This window comes from Arachis ipaensis, chromosome B05 (genome assembly GCF_000816755.2).
Source record: "Arachis ipaensis cultivar K30076 chromosome B05, Araip1.1, whole genome shotgun sequence".
Lineage (NCBI taxonomy): Eukaryota > Viridiplantae > Streptophyta > Magnoliopsida > Fabales > Fabaceae > Arachis > Arachis ipaensis.
Genome location: NC_029789.2, coordinates 50,513,041 through 50,528,000, shown reverse-complemented (window position 1 = coordinate 50,528,000; position 14,960 = coordinate 50,513,041). Strand labels below are relative to the sequence as shown.

Here is a 14,960-nt window from a genome sequence, read left to right as displayed (position 1 = left end):
AAATAGAAAAAAAAAATTTCGAAAGTAAAATTACCTAATCTAAGCAACAAGATAAATCGTCAGTTGTCCAAACTCGAACAATCCCCGGCAACGGCGCCAAAAACTTGGTCCACGAAATTGTGATCATGAACAATGGCACCAAAGGACTTGGAGCTCTCAAACATGAATCACACTTTGTCACAATTCCGCACAACTAACTAGCAAGTGCACTGGGTCGTCCAAGTAATATCTTACGTGAGTAAGGGTCGATCCCACAGAGACTGTCGGCTTGAAGCAAGCTATGGTCATCTTGTAAATCTCAGTCAGGCGGATTCAAATGGTTATGGAGGATTGATAATTAAAAGATAAATAAAACATAAAGTAAAGATAGAGATACTTATGTAATTCATTGATAGGAATTTCAGATAAGCGTATGAAGATGCTTTGTTCCTCTTGAACCTCTACTTTCCTATTGCCTTCTTCCAATCATTCATACTCCTTTCCATGGCAAGCTTTATGTTGGGCATCACCGTTGTCAATGGCTACTTCCCGTCCTCTCAGTGAAAATGTTCTACGCATGCTGTCACCGCATGGCTAATCATCTGTCGGTTCTCGATCATGTTGGAATAGGATCCATTGATCCTTTTGCGTCTGTCACACGCCCAACACTCGCGAGTTTGAAGCTCGTCACAGTCATCCCTTCCCAGATCCTACTCAGAATACCACTGACAAGGTTTAGACGTTCCGGATCTCAGGAATAGCCGCCAATAATTCTAGCCTATACCATGAAGGTTCCAATCTTAGATTAGAAACCCAAGAGATACATATTCAAGCTTGTTTGCATGTAGAACGGAAGTGGTTGTCAGTCACGCGTTCATAGGTGAGAATGGTAATGAGTGTCACATAATCATCACATTCATCATTTTCTTGAGTGCGAATGAATATCTTGGAGAAGAAATAGACTTGAGTTGAATAGAAAAACAACAGTACTTGTATTAATTCATGAAGAACAGCAGAGCTCCACACCTTAGTCTATGGTGTGTAGAAACTCCACTGTTGAAAATACATAAGAACAAGGTCTAGGCATGGCCGAGAGGCCAGCCTCCAAAACGTGATCAAAGGATCAAAAGATAATCCAAAGATATATACAAATACAATAGTATAAGGTACTATTTATAGAGAACTAGTAGCCTAGGGTTTACAGAAATCAGTAATTAATGCAGAAATCTTCTTCCGGGCCCACATGGTGTGTGCTTGGGCTGAGCATTGAAGCTTCCATGTGTAGAGACTTTTCTTGGAGTTAAATGCCAGCTTTTGTGCCAGTTTGGGCGTTTAACTCCAGCTTTTGTGCCAGTTCCGGCGTTAAACGCCAGAATTCTTGACCTGACTTGGAACTCCTGTTTGGGCCATCAAATCTCGGGCAAAGTATAAACTATTATATATTGCTGGAAAGCCCAGGATGTCTACTTTTCAACGCAATTGAGATCGCGCCAATTGGGCTTCTGTAGCTCCAGAAAATCCACTTCGCGTGCAGGGAGGTCAGAATCCAACAGCATCTGCAGTCCTTTTTCAGCCTCTGAATCAGATTTTTGTTCAGGTCCCTCAATTTCAGCCAGAAAATACCTGAAATCATAGAAAAACACACAAACACATAGTAAAGTCCAGAAGAGTGATTTTTATTTAAAAACTAATAAAAACATAATAAAAACTAACTAAAATATACTAAAAGCATACTAAAAACAATGCCAAAAAGCGTATAAATTATCCGCTCATCACATGGTTTCATGATTTCTTCTTAAATTGTGCTTAAGTATGAAAACATGCTTTTTAGGCCCTTAATTGGTTAATTTTAATTCACCTTTGACTCCACTAGATGCCTTGATGTGTTTAGTAGTATTTCCAGCATTGAAAAGGCTAGGAATGGATCAAAGGAGTGAAGAGAAAAGCATGAAAAGTGGATAAATCATGGAAAATCAAGGATTTGTGATGCAATCAACAATGCGAACGCGTAGCAGACGCGCATGCATGGAAATGATAAAGTTGCATGGCGACGCGTACGCGTACATGACGCGTACACATGGATAGCAAAATGTCCTTTATTTGGATCTTTGATTAGCTTAGGCTAGTGAGTGTGTATCATTCAAGTATGGGGAAACTTGGAACATTGGTTGGGAAACGGTGTGTGTTGAATTTTTGTTGAAAATATTGGGGATTGGATACATACTCATGTGTTAATTAAACGTAAAACCATATGCATTGGTACTTTTGTATATACTTCATTGCAAAAAAAATAAGAAAATAAAAAGAAAAAAATATATACCAAAAGAAAAAAAATATAAAAAGAAAAAGAAAGAAAAAGAAAAGCAATAAAAAGGGGACAAAATGGCCCAAAGTAAAACTCAATAATAATTAATGCATATGAGTTGTGATAAAAAAGAAAAGAATGCATGAGAGTGTGAAAAAGTGAAGAATGGGTAGTTAGGTTAGCTTTGAAATTGTATAGGTTGTCATAGGTTAGGTGGGAAGTTTAAGTTAATCAAAGATTCAAATCTCAAGTCCACTTAACCATATGCATCCTACCTTGACCTAGCCCCATTACAACCTATGGAAAGTCCTCATGATATATGTATGTATTCATGAGATAACTGTTGATTTTTAGATGAAAAACAAATCTTAGAAAGCATAATTAGAGGGGAATCGAGTGGGTCGACCCTATACACTTGAGCGATTAGAGCGGATACACGTCCGGTAAGGGTTCGACGCTCAATTACATGTGTTCACCTACGATCATCACTTTTCTTGCATGTTTGTAAAAATCCTTAATAACTCAATTCAATTGTGGGTTTGGCTTGGTTGTAATACCTTTAGCCCTTATGCTTCTATTGGTTTCTTGGGAATTGATTTATTTTGACCAAGCAATTACATTCATTTAGATAGTTGCATGTAGGTAGATTGCATTTAGTTGGTTTACATTGAATAAATGATAGTACCCTTTGCTTCTTTCTTGATTTAAGCATGAGGACATACTTGGTTTCAGTGTGGGGAGATTTGATGCACCACTATTTCGTGGTACATTTTGTGCTTAATTTAGGTGGATTTTATCCCCTTTACCCACATTTATTCAATAAAATAGCATGGTTTGATGATTTCTTCCTAAATTGTGCTTAACTGTGAAAGCATGCTTTTTAGGCCCTTAATTGGTTAATTTTAATTCACCTTTGATTCCACTAGATGCCTTGATGTGTTTGCTAGTGATTCCAGGATTGAAAAGGCTAGGAATGGATCAAAAGAGTGAAGAGAAAAGCATGCAGAGTGGAGAAATCATGGAAAATCAAGGATTTGGGATGCAATCAACGACGCGAACGTGTAGCAGACGCGCACGTGTGGAAATGATGAAGTCACATGGCGACGCGTACGTGTACATGACGCATACGCGTGGATGGAAAAATGTCAAGTGATGCGTACGTGTGACCCAAGCGTATGCGTTGATGCTCGCACGTGACCTCATTAAAGTGAAAACGCTAGGGGCAAATTCTAGGCTTCCCAGGCCCAAATCCAACTTACTTCTGAGTCTTTTATATGCAGAAATCAAGAGGAGTCAAAAGGGGGAGTCATAATTAAATTTTGGAGGGAATGCTTTAGTTAGTTTCTAGAGAGAGAAGCTCCCTCTTCTCTCTAGAATTAGGTTAGAGGTAGATTAGGATTTCCTAGATCTAGGTTTAATTCTTGCTTTAATTCACTTTTCCTTTACAATTTCTTGTTCCTCTACATCTCCTCTCTCTAGTTTAGCATTTAATTCTTGTAATTCTTTACTTTCATATGGATGCACTCTTGTTTCTTTTATTTCTCTTTTAATGCAATTTATGTTTCATGTTCCTTTATTGTTGATTTTCTTTGTTGTTGTTAATTTCTTGCAATTCGTAGTTGTAGATCTACTTTTCTTGCAATTTGATTTTACTTTCCTTTTATGCCTTCCAAGTGTTTGATTAAATGCTTAGAAGGATGCTAGAGTAGAATTTTCTCCTCTTGGCTTTGGTTGAGTAATTGGAGACTCTTGAATTATCAACTCTCTTGTTGATTGATAATTGAAAGTTGCTAGTTGATTTGAATTCAACTAACTCTAGTCTTTCCTTAGGAGTTGACTAGGACTCACTACTACATAATTGATTTTTACTAACATTTAAAAAATGTTACCAAATCATATTAAAATGTTAGCTATGTATATTAGTAACATTTTAACAAATGTTAAATATACCCTATGTTACTAAAGTGTTTTACTAATATTTTTCTAAAGATTTAATAACATTTAATAAAAATGTTACAATAGATCTTCTATAGTAATATTATGAGAAATTTTACAATAGATCTTTCCTAGTAACACTTAAAGAAATGTTACAAATGATATATTTTGTAACACTTAGAAAAATATTACCATAGATTTTTTTGTAACACTTAAAAAATGTTACAATAGATATTTTATGTAACACTTAGAAAAATGTTACCATTGATATTTTTTGTAACACTTCAAAAAATGTTACTATAGATATTTTTTGTAAAACTTAAAAAATGTTATAAAAGATCTTTAGTAACATTTTTTTATTTATATTATACTATCTTTTATTTCATATTATACATAATATAAATATACTAAAACTAATTACTACAACATGAAATATTTCATTAAATTCACAAATTCAAAAATAAAATTTTTATAGCCTCTTTCATTAATCAATAATCATTGTACGAGTTTGCTTCGTGATGCAAATAAAATGAAAAAAGAAAAAAAATACTTATAGCCCTTAAATTCTATGAACATTCCATATAAAAAAGAAAAGAAAAAGTGATACACAGTACATAAAAAACTTAGTCCTTATACTAGTCCTAGAAAAATGTATTTATCTGCTTGACTAGCTCATCGCTGCATGCCTTGTTACCATTCCCTTAAACCAGTGAATCAAGTTCATCTGATGCTCATCAAACAAAAAGGCAACAAGAACTCATAGTTGGCAGAAATAAAACCTGAAGAAAAATAATCATGGAATCACCTCTACAGTATGGAATTCCAAGTAAAGTTTCCACCTTCAATTTCTACAGCATTGTTGTCACCAACTGAACTTTGCTTAACACTCCTTACAATTTCATTACTGCCTCAGCAAGCAAAAAGGTATTGAGGCAATCGAAAAATGCCACAACTTGGATAAGAATAGAGAGAGCCTCAGGGGTCATGCTAACTAGTTCTGACATGATCTTCAATGCTACAAGAACTGTGAAAATTGTCCTTGCTCCAATGGAGCACTATGGAACAGAACACATCCTAGGAAGACAACAGCATAAACAATTGTCCTATATACAAATTCATGTAGCCTATTTACAATTTTAAAACTAAAAATTGTTCGAAATCCTATCAAAGCTCACTTTTTGGATAACAATAACACCAAAACCCACAAGATGCCAATATATATACTCATACCTAAAATTCTCTAATATCAAAAGCTGTGTGATTTCTTTGAACAATTCTTCATTAAAAGTAGTAAACACTTTCAAATCCTTTACTAAGATTTCTACAGCCTTGGACCGGTCATGCCTAGCAAAAAGCAATCAATAACAGTCTTATGAATTTGGAAACAAATTTTGGAAAAACAAACTCCTATGTTCTACATGCTTTTTGATGTAAGAGTCTCTGAATTTCAAACTTCAAAATTACATGTTATTTTTGTGATCCCAGTTTTCCTATTCCCTTTCTCAGAACATTATTGATAAGAAAATTTATTAATTTTCCATTTCTAAGATATAGATTAGTGCAAATTTATTAATTTTCCCCAGCTAAGATAAAAAATAGATCTATTTCCCTTTTAGTTTTGACATTTTGTTCTGCAAGTTTGTTAAGAATATTAAATATTCTATATATGTTTCTTATTTTAAGTATTTACTTACTATTAAATATTTGGGTCTATCTATTTCAATGGAAAAATAATTGAACTTACATCAACAGAGATACAGTTCATTATGTTTTTGCATTTGAAAAGATACACCTAAGAAATTAAAGTTGTATGGGTCAATCTTGTGATTTTATTTTGTCTCGCTCCCTCAGATGACCCCTTCCATTTTCTTTAAAGTAAAAAACAAAAGCTAAAACCAGAAAAGTGAACCATACATTTTAGAAACGTTCCTTTATTTATTTCCTCAGTCCCTTTAGCCTTCTAAAAAAGCTTTTAGTATCAAATTAACTTCTATTAAGTTTGCTAACGAAGTAACCTTACAAGTTCAGTATAGCATCTAGTACTAGTAACTAAGCTAATAAATCAGAAGGAAGGGATTTAACAAGAGCATACCGACATTTCTCACTAGGACTCCTATGAATTAAACACTGTCAGTTTTTCATAAAACCAAACTGCAATATTTTATCAATCATTCAGAAAATCATGTTCATGTCATGGAGCAAGAGGAACAAAATAAAAGCTGTATTCAAACTGCAATTTCAGGCGACTCAGGTAACACTCACTAAGGCATAACAAAGTTTTTATGCCATCTTATCTTATACTAAATCCAAAAATAGGGTTTGTCCCAGCTTTTACTCAAAATATATTTACCAGGAAGTTTGAAAGATACAGTGGATCCCATAGATGGTTAAGGAGTATGAAAGATAACATACACTGGGCTGTTTGGGCATGTCATCCCTATGAATAGATTCTGTATACAGTATCTTACCTTGTTCTCTTCTCCTTTCTATCAGGTGCCAAAGATGAAAAAGGTGGCACTGATGATAGCTTTGGTTTCAAATGGTGCTGGGAAGCCAACAGTTAAACTAGAGAAAGTTGCTATCTAGGGTGGATCCTGTTTATGGGATAAACTAATTTTTGAAACAGTTAAATTCGTTAGAGACACAAAATCAGGAAAACTACAGGAAAAAATCTATCATTTCGTCATTTCAACTGTAAGCTGTAGACTTGTAATTGCATACTATATAGTCTACTGAACTAGGACATCGAATAGAGGGTCTAACTTTTAACCTCCCCTGCAGGGATCTTCAAAATCTGGATTTCTTGGAGAAGATTCAGTTGACTTCGCTGATTTTGCTGCAGAAATTGAGGCACTGACTATATCTCTACCCTTGAATCAATAACTTGTTGCCAGTGACTTTCAAAGTACACTTGTAAATTTTTAAATAAAAAAACATATATAATGCTTAAAGGAAGTTAATATTTAATATCATACCTGTCAAAATTGGATAATTACAACTATTCTGCACCAGCTTGCGTAACATGTTCATTTGATCCTAATGAAGTACCTTGCTCAATGCGCTGGAAGAGATCAAATTATAAGACCTTACTGATGAAAAGGAAAACAAGAGTAATTTATGATGTCAAAGAAACGCTTTCAGAAACTTTTGAAATATCAGCGACTCACTTGTGTAATGTCGAAGAGAGACAAAATTTACTAAGCAAAGATAAAATGCAGCATATGATTCCAAGCTCATACAAAATATCTGCAGTCATTTCTTCTTGGTTCCCTCTTGTCAGCTTCTTTATGGCAACAAAGGTTCCATCTTCCAATTTTCCTAAGTACACCTCCGCATACCCTCCCTCCCTAATTACATTATCTGCCAATAACAACAATCATTTTTTATTTAACGAATAAACTACCATTTCTGACCATGAAAAATGTAATATACTAACATAATCATACCATGGCTGAAGTCATCAGTTGCAGCCTGGAGTTCAGAGAAAGTGAAATTCTTCCATGAAGATTTGAACTTAGCAAACTCAGAGTAAAAACAAGAAGGAATGAGATCCTATCTAACCCTCTTACTCTTCCTTCTAGTTAACTAAGGAACATTCTTTTTAAGAAGGTGAAATGGTTGAAATGGGATCTGTGGGCCTTTCTTGAGAAGCTTGAAGAAACCATGCCATTAGTTGTTAGCATTAGAACCACCACTTCCTGGTAGAGCCTCAGAATCAGAAGTTTAACTGGTTCTAACATGATCCTCAATGTTGCAAGAACTTTCCTAAAATTCTTTAAGGCATTTCATCAAACAATTTAAATTCACCCCCAAAAGCACAAACACAAGAATGTGGTATAAAAATGTTGATTAATTAAGTGATTAATTAAAAAGAAAAATGTGGTATAAGAATGTTCATATAAAAATAGAAACCTTGACTTTTTGGCTTTTCCTGAAGTAAACGAGATTTTTAAAGAACATAAACACAAGAAACATTAAACACAATTTTTTATTGTATCACTTAATCCAAATTGACAGTTATTGTGAAATGGAGATAGTGTTGAAATAAGAAATTTACCAATATGTATCTTCTGGAACAGATTAAAACGTCAATTAATAGGACAAGCGAACAATTAATCAATCAAGCAATCACAATTCACAATCGGAAAGAGAGATAGAGAATCATGATCTTAGCAAGGAAGGGAGGTTTGAAGTATTACTGTGATGGAATGGCAACGGGAATTCAGTCCAACAATCAGGTCGCGTGGAATTTCCTTGACGAAACGAACAACCTCTTCCATCGTACCAGGCACTGTGTCGCCATCGCCGTCGACGTCACCTTGCCGTTTGTGGTCGGGCTCCAGCTGCAACAGCTAAAAGGTGAGTATGGAGATCCCTGTGTCACCTCTGTTTGATGAGAGAAGAGATAGAGAGTTCTTGAAGCTACCACTGATCTCCTTCAGGTCATTCCAGATTCCGATGAGAGCCTGCGACGGTGGCGAAGACGAGGAATCACGCGATTGTGGTTTTGATTTACAAATTGTAAGATCGATGAGGCGGAGTGAGGGATCGAAGAGGCAGAACAAGAGATGACTGAGGAAGAGCAAGAGGTGGTTTCACAACATGAGAGTGAGAGTGAGAGTGAGAGTGAGAACGATTGTGAGCGGTTTTTGCAAGGGGATTTCATGGCGTAAGGGTTTCGATTTTGAGAGCTATCTGAGAATAGGTAACGGTTTTTGTAAGTTTTTAAAAATTTAATGGTATTTACTAACGTTTGAATATGAATGTTACCTAAAATTTAATTTTATAATAATTACTAACATTTATTAAAATGTTAACGGGTAAATGTTACTAAATGTTTATAATGTAGTAGTGACTTGAGGAATCAAATTGATTTATCCACTTGACTTTCCTTCATAATTAGAGGTTGACTAAGTGGGAGCAATAGATAATTGATGTCATAATTGAGGAAGATAATGAGGATAGGACTTCTAGTTCTCATACCTTGCCATGAGCTTCCTTAGCTATTAGATTAATTCTTGCAATTTATTCAAAACCCCAAAGTATACATCTCATAACCAATAGCAAGAACACTTCCCTGCAATTCCTTTGAGAGACGACCTAAGGTTTGAATACTTCGGTTATTATTTTTAGGGGTTTGTTACTTGTGACAACCAAATTTTTATATGAGAGGATTCTTTGTTGGTTTAGAAACTATACTTGCAACGAGATTTCATTTGTGAAATTCTAAACCGTCAAAAATTCATTCATCACACATCCAGGAACTTCACAATCCTTCATAATCCTTCACTAATCTCTCCAACTTTAAGTGTTTTGTTAGCCCAAGATTGAAGTTTCAAGCCCATGATTTAAACTAAGCAAGGCACCAAGTTTTGAATTTCAATTACAAAGAAGATCACTAGTTTGTTAAGAGTCATTAAGAAAAGATTTTATTTGAATTAGATTTGATTATTTTTTGATTTAGTTTAGAATTTCAATTTCAGGTTTAAATTTAAGTTTTAAGTAAGTCCAACACTACAAAAAATGTTGTTAAAAATGGCACTAATTTTATGGCAGGGTTAAAAAACTGCCATTATATTTGTTAATTTCGACAGCGCTAACTTATGCCATAATACTCATGGTTTTTGTGGCGGCTTTTGTTGATTGTGGTGGTTTGGAACCGCCATAAAATTTTTTTCTTTTCCAACTTGGCTGATGTTGCATATGAGAGTGTGATTAGTATTGTTGCGAGAAAGTGAGGATGTCAATGACGAACCCTAATTTCATTCCATTGTTCATCTTTCAATGATTTGTCATTCAACTCCTCGCTACTGCAAGCAATGCCGTTGTCGCTGCCTTTAGTGAGCTTCTACGATTTGGCTTCGATCTGAAGATTTGTCAGCATTTGTCCATCACTATCGTTCATCTCCTCGCCATCGCAAGAAACACCGTTGTCACTGCCTTCAACGAGCTTCTAGGATCTAGTTCTCAATCTAGCTCATCTACTCGCCGCCGCAAGCAATTCCATTGTTGTTGCCTTCAGCGAGCTTCAACGATTTGGCTTCGATATGAATATTTGTCTCCGCTCATCTCACCACCATCATTCATCTCTGCACCATCGCAAGCAACACCGTTGTCGATGCCTTTTATGATCTGATTTTCAATCTAGCTCATCTCCTCACCTCAGCAAGCAATGCCATTGTTGCTACCTTCAACAAGCTTTTACAATTTAGTTTCGCCATCTCTGTCACTTCTAATAGGTAATATACTTAATCTTCTTCTTAGATTCTTTTCTTCCTCTTCGTACTTTTAGATCTAGTTCATGCTCTAGTAGAAAAAAACAAATAATATATGGTTCTTTTTTTTGTTATTGTGTATTTTCATTTTCATTGATTTTTTGTGATGTTGTTGTTGTTAGCTTGTTACTGCTGCATTTTGTGTTATGTTGTTTTTTTGCTTCTGATTTTATTTAGTTTGAGACCTAATCTGTTCTATTAAACTGATAATCTTATAATCTACATCATTTGTCCGAAATTAGTACAACACAATACTTTACTTTCTCTTCAAAAGAAGTCATGCGGTTGTGGAGGAACTGATTGGGTTTGGAGCAAGAGTGCACGTGTGTGCAAGGAACGAAGTTGAGCTCACTAAGTCTCATCTAATGAAATAATTCTAGTTTTGAGGTTATTGGCTCTATTTGCGGTGTCTCTGTTCCTCATCAGAGAGAGAAGCCAATGGACTCTCTGTGTTCTCAATTCCAAGGGAAACTCAACATCCTTGTAAGCTCTCTTCTTTCTCTGCATTTCATCTGTTTGATATTATTCCCCAACTAACACTATTGTGTATGTTTTGAATTCACATTAATTGATACTTCAATACCGGTATAGATAAACAATGTAGGAACAAACATTAGGAAACCAATGAGAGAACTCACTACTTCAGAGCTTTCCAGACTAATGGGATACATATGTGTAAACAAAGAGGAAAATATGTGTAGAGGTAAACTTTTGTACATAGTTCGAGTCTATAAATTTTCAAACAATAATAGGGAAAAAAACTTTAATATTCTTATAGTTGAAACCTTCAAGCTGCACTATAATTTGAAGGTGCAGGAGGATGACTTTGTTGGTTTAGTTTGAAGTGTTGTTAGTTTCAGTCCTAGTCATATTGCTTGCTTCTTGTTATAAATTTTTGTATATTAATCTTTCATTATAATGTATATTAATTTTGTAATTTCAGTCCTGGTCACATATCATGATTAATAATGTGAACGGCCTGAACTTTTCGTCTATTTGGTGGGGATATATCGGAGAAAAGGAATAAAGAAAGGGGCAAAATTGTCATTACATAACAGCCTTACATGGCTCATTCCGTTGCTGTGTTGGTTCTCCCAAGTCTTACATTTACAGACACTTAAGTGAGTTGCGTCTCAGCTAGTTCGAGTCCCTTCCAAGTTCTGAACCGTTTTCGAGTAACAACACTTCCTCCATTTTCCTTGTATTGTAAATCAGGTACCAGATTCTGTTACTCAACCTTACTATATATTATCACCTTTATTATGTTTTCTAATATTTTTTTGTTGCTTCTTTTTTTTTTCATGATTTTCCCACGTTAATTAGATACCTAGCTAGCTGGTGGTTTGATTAATTGATTTACATAATAGTATCCTAACTTTGATTTGTACTAAAAATACATCATGCTAGAAAAAGAGTATATGCTAGGTGGAAGATCATTATAATGTATATTAATCTTTCATTATAATGTATATTAAGCTTTGATTATAAATTATTGATATGTCCCCACCTGCATTATAGAGTTGTTATAAATTTTTGTATATTAAGCTTTCATTATAATGTATATTAATCATGATATGTCCCCACCTACTCTATAAATTTTTGTATTTTAAGCTTTCATTATAATGTATAAAAAATTAATCATGATTTGTATATGATTTGCATTTTTTATTGTTGAATGATATGTTTAATTGGGAATTTCACAAATTTGAGGTTTTAGAAGAGATGAGGGAGCTATGATTAAAGGCAAGGCGTTACTGTTTTGAATACAATTCTACTGAATTTAGCTTTTTTATTAAGAATATTATTTACTAGTGAGAATATTATTTACTATTTATAGCAACATCTTTTCTAGCTTGTTCAAAGTTCAAAGTCCATGAATTTATTTTATTCTTGTTGAACTGGGATTGTACATTATTTATAAGTAGTATAAGCGGTATTTAGTTTCAATTCTTCATAATATATATTGAGAACCTCTGTTTGAGTAATTTCATAAGTGGTTTTAGAAGCTATTATATATATTGATGCAGCTCATGTGTATGTACAGTGATTATGTTTTTTTTTCAGTCAAATTAAAGCTTGTTCACTACTTTAATTCTTCTCTACTTTTTGATATAAAATGCAATGCTTTCTAGATGTAACTTACTATTGTTTTGATACTTTTAATATATATACTTTTGATAGTTTATTCTTTATTGTTGTGTGATTAGAATAAAATTGTTCAAGACCCGATTAGATTGTACTTTAGCTATTTGATAGTTTATTTTTTAATGACAGAAGAAGTATCTGGGGTCTTATTATTATACCTTTGAGGAAAATCAAGAATGAGTTTATGACTCACTGGGATGGACTAATGACAAAACCAGGGGAGCGTATCCTTGTTCTTGCTGCAACCAATAGGCCCTTTGACTTGGATGAAGCAATTATTAGGAGATTTGAAAGAAGAAGGCAACACTGCTTGTTACATTACATGCCATTGTTATGGTGTATAACTCTTGATCATTTTGTGGAGAATAGGGGAAAAATTTTGAAAACACTTCTGGCAAAAGAGAAGGTAGACCAAGATCTTGATTTGAAGGAACTTGCAACTATGATGGAAGGATACAGTGGCAGTGACTTGAAGGTAGTTTCTATGTTGTATTAGTTTATGATTATGGTGTATCTTTATCATGTTACTTTGCTTTAGTCTTTTAAGGTTCTGATGCCTAACACATTTTTACCTTCACTCGCTATTTATTAAATTAAATCAAAACTTGTGCATAACTGCTGCTTATAGGCTTATTAGAGAGTTGACTCAACAAGAGAGACTAAAGACCTTGGTTTTTAAATGGAAATCTCTTGGAGCAATCCAGTAGGTTTTGAAATTCCTTTCCCTTTTCATTATTTGATTAATCGATGCTACCTTTGTGCTTTAGCTTTTGGTAATGAATTTATATTTATCCAAGTTTCTTTCCTACACTATCTAATGTATTAAGCAAAATATATCTTGTTCAGAACTATGACAGTAGCTTATTAACTTGGATCGATTGGAAATGTTTAAGCAAATGCTTAACAGTAGCTAATGTATATCTTGTTCAGAACTATGACATTATCCAAAATATATACGACAATTTTATGGTGTAAATCCTGTATGTATCATCACTAAGTTGCTTTTTCATTTTTCTTTCTTAATTATCTTTTCCCATAGCCATCCATTGATATCAAGACAGTACTATCTCAATTAATGGAAAGGCTTTCACATTATGCTGCATCAAGTGCAGAGGTGTTGCCAGAATTTTCGCAAGTGGAAGCATTTGCCAAATTAAGCAATGCCATTGGCAGGGTATATTTGGACTTTTTGGTTTAATAAATGTCAGATGTTGAATAACTAATTTGTGGTAATAACTAATATAAATACTTAAAAAAAGAATGAAAGAAATAATATCTTTGATGAATTTTGTCATAAAATAGCATTATTGCATTTAAAGAAACAATATTCTTGATGTTCAATGTCATTCTATGTTCAATGTCATTCTGATTTAAGAAGCAGTATTCTCTTCATCTTATAATAACTATTTTGAATTGCATTTGTAATCTAATGCAGCCATTTGAATAAGAACCAGCTTTCAGGTGCCCCCAAACTTTTCAGCTCTGACATGGTGCTCATACATGTGTAAGTTCATATATTTTATTTTATTTTTCCAAAAATTAGTGTTATAAGCTTGTGATGTCATCTATTTTACCATTTTTAACAACCTTTTCTTTTTCCTTGCAGATTATTTGATGGAAATGATTTATCTGGTTCTATACCAGAAATATTAGGACTAGTTTAGACACCTGAGGTTCTGTAAGTAATTGCCTCATATTTCAGTTTTTTAATAAATTTTTTCGACTCTTTCTACCAATCTAATTTTATTTTTTCTCTTTATATTATTTGATTAGTTATATATTGTTTCTAATGACATCTTTTCATTGTTATAATTTCAATTTATAACAGCCGGCTTGATAGAAATTTTCTGATAGGAGAGGTTCCTACAAATCTTTGTAAGAGATGAGTTTGGATAATGAAGTTGGAGTGTTGGAGCAAGAAACAAAGATGTTGGAGTAAGTTCCCGGGATGAAACTTACACAAGAGACCAAGAAACTAAGGCATGCTTATTTTAAAGTTAATTACAAAAGGAAGAAACTTTTGGCCTCCAAATCTTATTCATCATCACTTAGCTAAGCTACTTCTCTTGTATATTCATATTCTAAGTAGTAAATGTAACAACCCTGATTTTCGAGTATGCGAGATATTTTCCGAAGGCATGAAATCCTCCGGAAGATTGGTAAGGGGAGAACCTCTGATATATCATCAAGTATCTCTATCCTCATTTTCATTATGTCATCTTTAAGATAGAACCTTTTCTAAGATAGAACCTTTTATAAGTTTACCTGGTCTGTTTTTGTTAAAAACAGAAAATCGGTTTAACCGGGTTTACGGTTTACTC

The 14,960-nt window shown here is 33.9% G+C and overlaps 1 long non-coding RNA gene across 6 annotated transcripts; it reads left to right on the top strand.

Moving 5' to 3' along the window:
• On the top strand, window positions 9,732-14,557 carry LOC110272032. Of its 6 annotated transcripts, XR_002362962.1 has the most exons (8): window positions 9,732-10,458; window positions 10,737-10,977; window positions 11,438-11,709; window positions 12,769-13,114; window positions 13,679-13,813; window positions 14,075-14,143; window positions 14,246-14,317; window positions 14,468-14,557. It is a non-coding gene; the product is annotated as an uncharacterized LOC110272032 (long non-coding RNA). The 6 variants fall into 6 exon arrangements; XR_002362961.1 differs by having other exon boundaries at window positions 12,772-13,813; XR_002362959.1 differs by having other exon boundaries at window positions 12,769-13,813.